The sequence below is a fragment of the Meriones unguiculatus genome, chromosome 18 (assembly GCF_030254825.1).
Source record: "Meriones unguiculatus strain TT.TT164.6M chromosome 18, Bangor_MerUng_6.1, whole genome shotgun sequence".
Lineage (NCBI taxonomy): Eukaryota > Metazoa > Chordata > Mammalia > Rodentia > Muridae > Meriones > Meriones unguiculatus.
The window spans coordinates 49643665-49657506 of NC_083365.1; the positions used below are offsets into that span (position 1 = coordinate 49643665).

The window sequence follows — 13842 nt, forward strand, 5'->3', positions numbered from 1 at the left end:
CCCGGAGCTCACTCAGTAGACCAGGCTGGCCTTGAACTCGGAGATCTGTCTTCCTCTGCCTCCTGAGTGCTGGGATTAAAGTCGTGTGCCACCCCTGCCTGGGCAGGGAGAATTTCTTGATCATTCAGTTTCCTCCTGTGTATCCTCTAGCCTCTTGTTCTATATAAAAATTAGCCCGATCCCTCCACATACACCCATAGTTTCTCACTGACAGCAAAAAGGCAAGGATTCACAGCCTACTCACTTGTCTGTGAACCTCACCTCCATCCTCACTGTTTTCTTGTATCTGCTCTTGGGACTCCCCCAAAGGGTCCAGACCCCACAGCCTCAGGACTCCTGGGAACCTGACTCAGGCCGCTCTCTAAGAGGAGGGAAGCTACAAACCAGCTCTGTAGCAGCAATGTTGCAGTTCCTCACTTCCTCAGCAAAAAGGCCAAGCTCCAGGTGACTAGATGATAGGGGGAGAGTGTCTGGGACAGGAGAACCACGCCCTGTCTGATACGTTCATTCACTAATTCATTGCTACGGTTTGTTTTACAAGGGTCCTGCTTAAGGTATCCCTGACTGGCCTGGAATCTGCTGTATAGATCAGGCTGTCTTCAAATTTGTATCCATCCTCTCACCTTTGCCTCGACAGTGCTGTATTCTAGGTGTGAGCCCTCAAGCCCAGTCCTGAGTCCTTCCTTTCTTTCCTCCCTCCTTCAACAACTCCCTTCTGTGCTATGCCTTCAGCTGATACTTCTTTGCCACAACCTCTAGCCCTCTGACTCCCGAATCACACAGCTCACGGGTACAGGAGGGGGTGTCCCAGCAAGAAGAGGGGGCCAGTACTCCAGGAAGGGAAAGAGAAATAAGATACAAAGGTCAAAGGAGAGAAGTGAAGCTGCAACAGAAGCCTCAGGTAAGCGGGGACGAGAATAAGAGAGGAGAGGACACAGAGGAACAAGGGAAGATGGGACCTCAGGCAGCTGGTGGTCAGGAGGTGAGTGGACCTCAGAGAAGGAAGCACACCCCAGCCTCCTTCCTCTCCAGAAGAGAGCGTCCTGGACTTTCTGAAGGTCACTGGGTGCCTCTTGATGGACAGCGCTTTTGACTCACTCTTGTTGGCAGGAAATTGGTTTGGAGCCAAAAATATTGGGACCTCCAGGGAATAAAAAAGAAAGCAAAGTTTTTAATCCTTTTTATTTTTGAGTTGATGTTGCAGGCGTCTGATATATAGACTTCAAGCAGTATGAAAACGTCAGCACCATCCCAGTTTCCCTTGCGCAGGCCGCCTCACCTGTTACGTGACCCTCCCTAGGGTTGTGATTCATTCCTTTACAATTTTTACCCAGAAGGTAACACTGTGTTTATGATGGGGTGAAGATTTTGAATTTTGATCTTTTCTAGGCCAAGCAGTAGGCAGAGTGAGACTCACTCTCCTGCCCTATGCCCTGGCTGGTTCAGCTTCCACCCATCAGCTGACTGTGAATGCTGTTGCTGAGCTAGGATGGGAAACAGCTTAAATACACGAAATGCCTTTTGAAAGGGTTTATCTGTGTTACTCCGAGTTACGTGCATACGTGTAGGAGTGATGTGCACGTGAATGCAGGCTCCCTCAGTCTTCAGAAGTGGGGGCCGGCTCTTCTAGAGCTGAGTTACAGGTGCTTGTCAGCCACCTGATGTGGGTGCTGAGGCCTGAGCTCTCAGCCTCTGCAAGAGCAATACATACTCTTAACTGTTAAGCTATCTCTCCAGCCATTTAAATGCATCCCGCCCCCCCATACTGAGTTTCTCTGTGTAGCCCTGGCTGTCTTGGAACTCACTCTCTAGACCAGGCTGGCCTCAGTCTCAGTGATCAGCCTGCCTCTACTGTTGCAGGATATTTTATCCCATTTTGAACCCCCAAACTGTGAACTGCAAAGCCCTGTTTCTTGCTTGGTTTGATATCAGCCTTATCACGCACCTTTAATTCAAGAACTTTCCATTTATTGTAAACAGGTGATTATGGTGTGGTTCACTCAGCTCTCTCTCACACACCTTTAATCCAGGAGCTCTCTGTACATAGGACTTAAAAAAGTTAACCCTAGGTCAAGAAGCTGAGCAAGAAATCAGCTGACAGGGATTAAAGAGTAGAAGGGACTTTGAGTTGAGGGGTGTTTAAGACAGCTCGGAGAAGTAGAAAAGGCTTTTAGCTTAAGCTCTGGCTTTTGCTTCGGCTTCAGCTCCTCAGTTTCCTGGCTTTTGGGACTTTGAGCTAGAAAGCCTTTGGCCTTAGGTTTTTTGGCCTTTTCCTCCAGGGATGACAGCTGAGCTAGTGAGCCTTTTGGGTTTTTTTTATCCAGACCTGAGCTGAGAAGGAAGGTCAGCTGGTTACTTTCTCTGCTTCTCCGAGCTAGCAGGTTTTCACCCCAGCATCTGGCTCCAGAGTCCTTCTTGGTAAAATAGAACCCTTGGGACTTTCATTTTCATTTATAACAACACTCTGCTTCCAGAGAGCCGAGATTAAAGATGTGCGCCACCACAGCCCGGCATGCATACGCTTTTCAATGAAAACATACTGTGTGTGTATCATGTGTGCGATAGGACAGGTGTGTGTGCCATAGCGCAGGTGTGGAGGTCAGAGGACAAGGCTGAGAGTCCATTCTCTTCTACAGTGTGGGTTCCCAGGGTGAACTCAGGTTACCTGGTTTGGGCAGTGCCCTTGGCTGCTGAGCCTGCCTGATGGCCCTCTTAAATGCATTTTTAACTTTCAGCATTTCCAACTCCTGATTAGGGCGAGTGAGACAGCGCCGTGGTAAAGGCGCTTGCCACCAACTTTGACCCCCGGGATCCACATGGTGGCGGGAGAAAACTAATTCTCACCGGTCGTCCTCTCCTCTCCACACATGTGCCCGGCACACGTGCACATCCCCTCCCCACACCAATGCACACACACTACATGTGTGTAAAAAAAAAAAAAACTTTAAACTTATTTTCTTGAGATAGTGTCTTGTTATGGTTAATCCCAAAGTCCTGGGCCCAAGTGACCCTCGGTGTCATAAGCAGCAAGGACTGCAACTGCAACGAGGCCACGGGTTTGATTCCCAGGTAATGACAAGCTAAGCAAAAACAAGCAGCAAGGCCACCACGCTCAGCTGTTCATCTGCAGGTTATGGGACACCGTTCACAAAACAGCGTACACAACGTGTGTCTGTGCAGTTAGAGACAACTGTGACGTTAACACCTGCGAAATCCCTATCCAGGTCAAGACACGAAACGCTAGGGCTGGGAGCAGGGCACTGCTAAAGAAGAAGACAGGAAAGAGGAGCCCAAGCTCAAAGTGCTCTCCCCACCAGCTCCTCCTAGAAGGGACTCTACCCTAACTTTCATTATTCCCTTGATTTTTCTTTCTGGTCCTGAGGATCTCACATATGCCAGGCAAGTGCTCCTATATCCTTTTATTTTATTTTATTTTATTTTATTTTATTTTATTTTGGTGTGGGGGCGGGGTGGAGGCTTTGAGACAGGGTCTCTCTATGTTGCCTTGGCTATCCCTTGCTCTTTGTAGACCAGGCTGGCCTGGTCACAGAGATCCACCTGCCTCTGCCTGGGATTAAAGACCTACCAGCTCTTTTGCATTTTAATATGAAACAAAGTGTCACTAGATGGCCCAGCAGGCTTTGAACTTGCGGCCCACCTGCCTCCTCCTCTCCAGAAGCTGGAATTGACGGCCTGTGCCTCCAGTTGCGCCCTCTTCTTTGTGGTACTGGGGATCGAAATCAAGGTCTCACAAGTTCGAGTCCGGGGCAAGTGCCTTGAATTTCAGTTCTGTCTTGTCTGCTCTTCCTTATAAACATCTCTAAAAGTAAATTCTAGTTGTTTACTTCCGTTTATTTATTTACTTACTTATTGAGACTATGCAGGTCTGGATAGCCTGGAACTTAACTATATAACCTAGACTGGCTTTATATTATATGTGTGTGTGTGTATAATATATATATATATATATATATATATTTTTTTTTTTTTTTTTTTTTTTTTTTTTGAGATAGGATTGCTCTGTGTAGCCTTGGCTGTCCTGGACTCGTTTTGTAGACCAAGCTGGCCTCAAACTCACAGAGATCCACCTTGCCTCTGCCTCCCAGAGTGCTGGGTTTACAAGCGTGCGGCACCTTGCCCGGCTATCATTTATGTTCGTAACAGAGAGTAAACAGAGGAAACTTGCGGTATCGCTTCTTTCTCCCGTGTTGCTGCATGTTGCTGTGGCCCGATATTGCTCTGGCTGGGTAGTTGTCTCGCCGTCACACTTTCTGTAACCAGCTCTTCACCAATTTGGGTTTAGAGTCTTTTATTCTTTCTTTTTTCTGGCCTTGAACTCACAGGTCTTCTGGTTCTGCTTCCTGAATGCCGCAATTACCGGCTCACTCGGTTCTGCTCATCAGTCTTTTGCTGTTGATAAAATACAGTAGTTTGTACATGGGCAGGAATATGTCCAGCAAAACTGCCTAACACTTGAACTACCAGGTCAAAGGGCAACGCGTTTTACCTTCTGACAGGGATGATGGATAGATACTGCCCCGTTGTCTTCAACTAAATTGTACCTATTTGTCCTATTAGCAGCACATGGCAGTGCTGCTCCCCCCTCCCCCACCCCAGACAAGAGGGTGGCCTGCAGAGTGACGGGGAGATCAGGCAGCCTGATGGTTGTGTATCCCTTTGCCCCGTCCTGACTGGTGTCTGATGGGGGTGGCCAGGGTGTTAATGCAATCGCAGAGTGCAGAGTAGGCCAGCAACAGGAAATCCAACAGGAGTCCTGAAACTGCAGACCCCAAGCCCCCCCAGCCCAAAGGGCTGAATGGTGATGGAGCTCCCCTTCGCCTTTCCTGTCCACAAATCCCCGGGAGCTGTGGCAAGTCGCGTGTGAAAACACAGACCTAGCCACCAAGGGCTGGGAAAGCTGACCATAAAGAGTTGAGCCCATGTACTGAAATGGCCGTCTTGCAACTTCCTCTCACGGTTGAGACACTGAGAGAGGCTTTCTGGGGCCCCAGCCCATGTCACTCGGGCCCTTGGAGCTCTCCAAGCTTTGGTCGGAACACTGGTTTGGCTCTTGAGAACATGAAGACAGTCAACCCATATTTATTTGGGTTCTCTAGATGCCAGGTGACCAGAAGAGACAGGGATCTTTCACCCCCGGCCTCATGGCAGGGACAGGGATATGATAAACAGTCCATGGGCGGGCAGTGACCTCCACTGCCCTTTAGAAGGCAGAGGAAAAGAGAGCATGCAGCTGGCAAAGGGGCTCGCGTGCTGGAAGGCTGAGGTGTTAAAGGGGACAAGCAGAGCAGACGGGCACATTTCAGCCAGCCCTGGACACCGGTGAGGGAATGAACGCACTAGGTTCCCGAAGGAAGTGTTCCAAGCTGCAGGGACCCCCAGCCTCAACACCTCAAGACACAGGAACAGCAGAACAGCCCTAAGAAGAGAACCAATGGCCAGAGGGGGCGGGTCAGACATAGGGGCTAGAGTTGGGCCTTGAGTTTGATGGTGGGCACAGTCTCATTCATCAAAAAAAAAAACCTGATGTTGCTTCTATTATCATCCTTCTGGGAGCAACTGAGGTTCTGAAGTGGCTGCTCAGCCAAGGCAGACCAGAAAAGGCGGGATCCGGCAAGGGCTTTTTAAGTGCTGTGGGCAGTTGGCATTTATTGAGCTCCTACTGTATGCCAATGTTAACTCATACTACCTTCCTGTGGTTCTATGAGGTAGGCCTTACCAGTGCTATTTTGCAGGTGATAGAAATGAGGCCAGAGAGGTGAGGGTCATGCAAAGGGCACACACGTGCGTGGGGAGTGGGGCTGGGGGTGCCTGCAGCTCTGAGTGCCCCTAGGGCCTGGGCCTCTGCAGCTGTCCCAACTCTGGGGTGCCTGAAAGTCCTCGTTGGCTCTTGCCTGCCCAGACCTGAAGCCCACACACTGCAGGCCTGTGTTGGAGCCTCCTACACTGGCAGGCCAGCCAGCTCTACCCCATGGCAGCTGGAAGAAAGTCCCACTCCACATTCCCAGAACCTCTTTCTCAGTCTCCCACAGACTTCGCTCACAGGCTCACCCTCTTCCACACCCTAAAGGACACTACCTCTCCAAGGCTTAACTCCTCCAGACTGCCCTGTTTTCTCAAGTTTGCCCTATCTTTTTCCAAGCGTTGCCTCGATTTCTCCTCCCTGTTCTATTCCAGCTCCTGGTCCTGTGTGCTCCAGCACCAGTGACCAGAAAAAATACAAATCTCCAGATCAGCCCACACTCCTCTGAATCGTCTTCTACCCTGTCTGCTGCTGACCAGGCCTGCAGATGCGGAGCTCACCTCCTGGCCACATCACTCAGCCTCCGGCACCTCAAACCCACCGCCACCCACAGCAACTTCCGCCTGCTCACCACGGGGCAGCGCCACACCCCCAGCTTGCTCTCGGAGCACAGGAGCTGCTTCCCCACTCAGGCCCCCTCCTCTGTGCAGCCCCCTCTACCATCCCATCTCTGAGCTCCTCTGGAACCCCCTCCCCACCTCGTGGATCATCTGTGTGGTCTTCTGTTGAGTTCCTTTCCCCTCTCCAGGGCTCAGGCACAGCTCTATAGAGGAGCATCAATAGGAACCACTTCCCAGCCTTGCTCCCAGACTAAAAGTCTAATCGGTGCATGGTTCTTTCCTTGGCCTCTGCAAACGCTTCCTGAGGCCTGGAGAACAAGCAAGCACAGAGCTCTGAAGCACTCGGGTGACTCCTATCCCTCTACTTCACCCTCTACATAGCTGAGAGCAAGGAGCCCGATTCTAGGGGCCGCAGGCTCTTCATCCCCAGGTGGGAGCAATACTAGAAGATAGCTCTGGGAACGGAGGTACGTAGGCGTGAAGTCTGTGTGGGACACGCATGCCAGACATCTCAAGCTGGGAGAAAATTCTCAGTCCTGTCCCTAGAGCTCAGCATCTTGCTTAGTCCTCAGTCCTCAGTCCTCTGAGAGCCTCTGAGAAAAGGAGCCAGAGAATTAGAAGAGAAGAGCTGGGAGGTGCCTCTCTTCTGCTGGTGGACAAGTCCCCACCAACCTAAAGAGGCAGTGTTTCAGGGCCCTCTGCTCTCAGAAAGAGAAAGCCAGCCCGGAAGGCCTGGATTGGGTGGAGGACCCTGTGACTGGATAAGTGGGCCCTTAAAAAAGAAGGAAAACTAGGGATGAAGAGATGGCTCAGAGCACTGACTGCTCTTCCGGAGGACCCAGGTTCAATTCCCAGCACCCATGTGGTGGCTCACAATTGTGTATAACACAGTTCCAAGTGATGTGACACCCTCACACAGACATGCATGCAGGCAAGACACCAATGCACATTAAATAAATAAATAAATCCCTTTTTAAAAATTAGAAGAAAGAAAAAAAAAAGAAAGAAAGAAAACTAAGACTCGAAGAGATCCCGCTGTGGGCCCTGTGCCCTTGTCTTTTCAGTAAGATTTTAGGCACAAATTGCTTCTGCTTTATAAATAAACAGGGGTTCAGTTCAGGCCACACAGGTAGAACGGGGCAGGTTTGCCTCCCCTCAAATCTGTTGTTTTCCAGGAGGCTGCCTGAGGTTATGTGTTTGGGGTTTTAGTGACAGGGTGAATGAGGAGTGCTCAGTGAGGTTTCTGAATTCTACTTCCACCCTACGGGGTCTAAGGTCAGTTCATGGCTACCGAAGCTGTCCAGCCTGGGTGGGAGACAGACCAGTATGTTGGGTCTACAAGGAGTTAACTTTGTGAGGGGCCTGAGTGAATCAGACACTCCGCAGGCTGCAATGGAAATTCCCTGTGTATGGCGTGTGGTCACCCAGAAAAGGGAAACGGTGCTTTTCGGAGCAGAGGACAAAGGGGGCTGGAGCCTGGGAGCAGACGCCTGCCCGGGTGGGGCTGTCAAGAGTGCTGTGAGCAGGGAGACCTGCCTTCTCGCTCTGTTCAGGCTCTTGGAAAGAAGAGGGAGGTGAGGAGCTGTCAGGCCAGGCCTGGTCATGCAATGGTGTGTCCGAGGAGGGCCTTGGTAGGTTGGTAGGAATTCAGCAAAGTCAAGAGCAAAAGTCAAAAGGCACACAAGGCCATGGGACCCGCTGAAGCTGAAGCGCAGTGATTCAGCATGGAGAGCCTATCTGCCTTGCTTTCCTGTCATGCATGGACCATCCTAAGTAGCCCCTCTCCCCATCCCAGACAACACTCGTTACTGCTCTCTTCCTCCCACAGCCTGCTCTTGACACTCTCAGGATTTTGTAGCTCTCATCTGCCTTCCCCAATTCAAGGGTCAAAGGATGAGTCTCAGCCATCGAGATCCTGGGCACTGACACAGGGTTGGCACTGGCATGGCCTAATAACTAAACGTCTGTGAGAATTCGAGAACTAGAGGTTAAGCCTCAAAGAAGCCAGGTAGGACCCAGCCAGCCAGCTGACTGCAAATGAACCAAGTTCAATCTAGCGCCTTTCCCTCAGCCAGGACATGGTGAGGCAGGAGGATTAGATGGGCAGAGAAGGCTAGGGCTGCTGGGCATGAGTAACTCAGCCAGGGAAGGGCACAGCTCCGGGGCCTAAGGCCTGCTTCCTTCTCAGGTCATCTCTGCTTCTGCCCTTGTCACATCTGGGAAATGTCTGCCCTGCCAGAAGAAAGACTGAGGAGTGAAGGGGGACAGGCAGAGGAGAGGCCATGTCCTAGCAGCATGCCCTTAGATGCGTTAGATGCGTGGCTCCCTCTTGGGGCCTCTGTTTCCACTTTATAACGGATAAAGAGATTGCTTTGTTTCCAAGACAGACAGATAACTGTGAGCTCTGAGCCTCCGTACCAGTGTGGGGAGGCTGTCTACCCACAGTAAAGGGTTTCCTAGTTTGTTTTTGAAGCTAGTCTCCAGACTAGCCCTGAACTCGGTATTTACCAGCGGATGACCCTGACTTTCTCACCCTCTTGTACCTGCTGAGTGCTGGAATCACGCGTGTACGCCACCACAACCGCTTGTATGCGGCTGGGGACCAAGCGCACTACCTACTCAGCTACATTCTCAGCCTCCAAGATTTTGCGTTATCAGTTGTCTTCGGAGGCTTTTGAAGTGCCAACCTGCCTGTTAGTTCCTAGGCAGTGCTGGGCTATGGTCCTCACTGTCTCAGCTCAAGTATGGACCACCCAAAATGCCTGTGTCCCTCACAAGCTTGACCTGATGAGGGACTGAAATTCAATTTGAATAGAGTGATGGCCAGGGCTTCCTGCGTGTTGACCCCTTGTGTCCACTGTAAAGGTTAAGAAGGGCCAGAGAAGCCGCCCTTGGGTGGAGGCATAGCACGGTGGCGGCCATTGAGGTTGGAGCTTTTCCAAGCCTGAAAGGGAACTGAGAACTGTGGGAATGTGTTTGTGCAGGCCAGGGTGGGCTGGGGCTTGTGGGAGGGATCAGCCCTAAGAGCTCTGATTGTTGGGGTCCTGGGATGGAAAGGTGACCCCCAGGAAAGTACTGTGGAGGTCAGAGGTCACTATGAGGTACCTGCAGGGAACCCAGAGCTGACCAGGCAGTGGGAGGTTGGGGAGCTGTGCGGGGAAGGAAAGAGGAAGCCATGGGGAGAGGGGGCTGGGCCAGTGAGGATGGAGTGGGAGTGGGGGCTGGGGACCTGGAGCCAGTTTGGCCACAGCCACTTCACTTCTCCTGGTTTCGGTTTGTAAATAGCTGCTGTCTCTGGCTCCATGCAGGCGGGATATGCCCTGTCCCTCTATGACCTGTGTCCAGTGAGGCTTGGGCCCGAGGGGCTTGCACGCGCTGAAGCCCGAGCTTCGAGAATCACAGTCAGCCTCTGGTCTGAATGGGTGGGTTCTGTTGAGCCCAGCTCTGGGCAGCCCAACCTGTGGTCACTGAGGTAATGCAGCTGGACCGGAGGAGCTGCAGAACTTGATGACCTGGCCAGATGGTGCTTATTTATAACTGGACCTCCGAGGCCGGGGCAGCTGCTGTGTTGCCAACTCAGCACTCAGGCGGGCCTAGGGCACGGAATTGTGGAGGCCAGGCTGGTCCAATGGTCCCTTAGCCTGAGAGGACTCCAAAGTTTCTTCTACTGGGATTGGTCCCTCTGCTGTGGTCAGCAGATCTTGGGATTAGAGGGGCGCTTCCTGTGGGGTACACATCTTAAAACATCATAGGCTAAGAGGTGGCTAGCTAACTTAGTCCATGAACAAACTGGTCAATGTTCAGGGGCTTGGGCCTCAGCCTTCTAGAAAGATGTTCCTCCTTCAGGGGCCAGATGCTCTCTGCCAGTCACTAGAAGCAGAGTCATCCCCTCCTGTTCTTGAAATACCAGCACAGAAGCAAAATAGCTTCGGGAAGAGGCGATGTCAAACCTCAAGGCCTGCCCCTAATGGCAACACCCCCATCTCATCCCAGCAAGCAAGCTGACAAGTGGGGACAGGACTGGGTCTCTCCCCAGGCTCCTGGGTCATACATCATATGGGTCTCCATGCTCTTGAAAGACGGGAACCCTGAAATTGACTGCTAGTCTTCTAAGGAAGCATGCTAGGGGTGTGTCAGAGCCCTTTCCAACATCTGCCGGGATAAAAATGTCCTTCTGCGTCAACTACAAACCCACTTCTCTCCCTCTGCTCTGTCAATACCAGGACTGTCAGACTTGGTTCTGGCGGGTCCCATCTGCCTGAACTTACCCCTGTCCCCGCAGTTCCCTTTATGCCAAGGTCTATGCCAAGCCCACCTCTGGGGGGCTCAGCTTCAGTGCTTCCCCCAAAGCTGTGGCACTTGGGGTGTGAAGCTCAACGGATACTGGGGTTAGGGCCAGTGTGGGCTAGGGATTTGATATCATGGCTGCCATAACACTGCACAAAATCAGGAAGCAAGGGCTGGAGTGTGGAAGAGGCTGACAGTAGCATTTAAAAAGACAGACAGAACCAAACCCAGAACCATGTGCCCTCACTCCCAGCCTAGCACCCTAGGTGCTGACCTCCTGAGCTCTTAGCTTGTCCAGACCTTTCCCTTTGGACAGAAGATGTCGGGCAAGCCAAGACTGGAACTCAGTGTGGTCAGGAGACTCATGCCCAGCCACTGTCCAAATCTTAAGTCTGGGGGTGGCGGGCCCCTCAGTCCCTTCTGGGCAGGGGCAGGGTGCCCATCCTGGAGCCACCCTGGCTGCAGCTGCCCCTGTTTCCACATCGGCAGCAGCAAGGCCGGTGCCTGAGAAAACAGGAAGCGCCCGGTCACCACAGGAAGCATGTGTGCACTGCCTCCCCACCCCCTGCCCATTGCAAAACGCCAACAGCCCCATTACCACAGGCACCACACAGGGGCTGGGAAAAACGCTCCTGCCCCCGGGCCTGCCGTGGAGCAGGCACAGACCCTGGCTCCCATGGCCAGGGCTTGGGGTGATGTCCCATTGTAACCTAGAGGAGCCTGGAATGTTCTGGGCCCTCAGACCTCAGGCTGTTTCTCTTCAAAGTTCTCAGTCCAGTACCCAAGCTAGTCTGAACCAGGCCTACTGTGGCTGTCCTTAAATCAGAATATGGGGTCAGGGGTCACAGAGAAGCCATGTTTTAGACATGGTATTCGCCACTTGGAGATGACTGGTCTTCAGACCCTTCAGATTATACCCAATAGACCTTGGCCAGGGTCTATTTCTAAGCCTTACCAAGACCGTTAGGCTAGGGCCTGCTGTCCCCAGCACTCTAGGAAGGCTGCTGCTGTCAAATCGACACCCACTTCACCCTCTGACCAGATAATATTTAACCCCCTTGGTGTGGCCTGCCTCTGGAAGGCCAGAGTCCCTCCCATCCTACCATGCCTGCCCGACTCACCTCTCATTCCTGGTCCCCGTGCCCTGCCCTTGGAAAGTGATGGTAGTCCAGTGAGGCTGAGGCCCAGGGACTGAGGAGGCCTGTGTTCCTCCAACCTCGGGGGACAGCAAGGAAAAGAGAAGAGAGCAGAGCATTTCATGGCTATAATAAATCAAAGGGGGAAGTCGAAGCAGGAGAAATAACAAACTTCCCTAGCCTGGGCACGGGGACCTACCAAGCAGCAGCCTGGGGTGCCCATGGCCTTCCCTCCTGCCTCTCCAGCCAGCATCTAGAGCTCTTCTGAAGCTCAGGCAGCTCAGCTGCCCAGAGCCTCCTCCCCAGGTGTCTGTCCAAAAGCCCTTCTCACTGATCTCTGGGGCTAGGTGCCCCTGACTAGGAAACTTGGGTCCACATTTCCTCCAAGGAGGTACAGAAATCCCCAGGCTATCCCAAAGGACAGATGTCAGGCTGCATAGCAAAAGGTCATGAAGATGGGTGTCAGACCAAGAACCTCATGGGACAAAGTGAGGGTGGAACATCCTAAGAACTGTGGGCAAGATTCTTGGGGCTAGATGGACAAATGTCTGTGAGAGAAGGTGGCTATGGCTGGGAGAAGAGGCAGAGCTGGCCCTGTCCTGTGACAACAGGCCAGGTCTTTACCGTGGCCTTGTTCTTGCTCCTCTCTCAACCCTCAGTTGCCTGGGGTCCAAGGTGCAGACATAGAATATACACAGCCATAGGAGGTAGCGAGAGTGTGTGTCTCTGAACTGCTCACTTAGGCGAAAGACTGAAAGGGGAGGTTTTTTTTAGAAAGAGGGATCCCTTCCGTATTAAGAAGGATGAAGCCAGGCAGTGATGGTGCACACCTGGAACATGAGCATTCTGGAGGCAGAGGCAGGCAGATCTCTGAGTTCAAGGCCAACCTGGTCTACAGAGGGAGTCCAGGACAGCCAGGGCTACACAGAGAAACTTTGTCTCAAACACTCAAACAAACAAACAGATTATGAAAACTTGTATGAATTGTAAGATAAGAAATTTTATAATTTTTTTTTCTGGTTTTGGAGTCTCCTATGAGACACAGCTCCACCCCCAGGAACCCTTCCTTCCACTCCACATCTGCTACTGGGGCACAAGGCAAGAGGACAGGAGATGCCTCTGCTGAAGGCCTTCTGCTGCCATGAGCTCATTTGCTCCCACTGTGAGCCTCAGGCCCCAGTGCCACAGTGACATCTAGACAGCTACCCACACAGAGCTCTTGGGAAAGAGTGGCAGGAACTGGCGTTCTTTGGCGCCTCCACTTCCTCAGCAATAGAACAAGATCCCACCATTTCTCTAGCAGCTTTGTCAGGCAGTGAATCCTGACAGAGCACAGGCTAGGGAGCCAAACAGATCATGGAGCCCCTTGGTAAGAGACCGTTGCCTGCCTGAGCCTCAGATTCCAAATTTAGAAAAAGGGGGAATGCTTCCTTCAAAAGTCTGCACTGAGGGACAAACAAGGTTTGGAAAGGGGCCTCTGGTCATCCTGCGGCCAGCGTCACACCGCAGTCTCCTTCCTGCCTCCTCCCAGAAATCTCCACTTCCTCCCCCGGGTACCTGACTGACTTAGGTGAGAACCTTGGCTCCTCACTCTTCTCTGAGCACCCCAGGGCCCCTGGCCTTGCTCTGACCTTTCCTGGTTTGGGAGGATGCCAGAGCCAGGCTTCTCAGCCCTGAGCCAAGGGGCTCCCCCTGGGAACAGAGATCTCAGAGGCCTCAGCGTCTGCTGGGGGTGGAACTCCCCCTTCCTGCTCACACTTCTTGCCCACCACCTCTATTTAGGTGACCTGTGGCATTCAGCAGTCCATTCAGACATACAGCATCTTTAGTCCTTGCCGTTGAAGGATTAGCTCCATTTTACAGGTGAGAAAACGGAGGCCCAGAGCAGAGGAGCCAGGCACCACTGAAGTGGCCATGTCACTCCAGCTCTCTGCTCTGGTGGTTTGGTGCTTCTCCCAATCCTTTTGGATGATGATGCTAGAGTTGGAGAGACTGTGTCAGAAAAACGGAAATTATACATCTAGAATGAGAACCGAAC

General features: G+C 52.2%; 1 long non-coding RNA gene across 1 annotated transcript; it reads right to left on the minus strand.

The window, feature by feature from the left end:
- Window positions 1-1419: 1419 nt before the first annotated feature.
- LOC132649092 (uncharacterized) lies at window positions 1420-11946 on the minus strand. Its single transcript, XR_009587527.1, has 2 exons — window positions 11790-11946; window positions 1420-4410 (listed from the first exon to the last, which is right to left on the minus strand). It is a non-coding gene; the product is annotated as an uncharacterized LOC132649092 (long non-coding RNA).
- Window positions 11947-13842: the final 1896 nt, after the last annotated feature.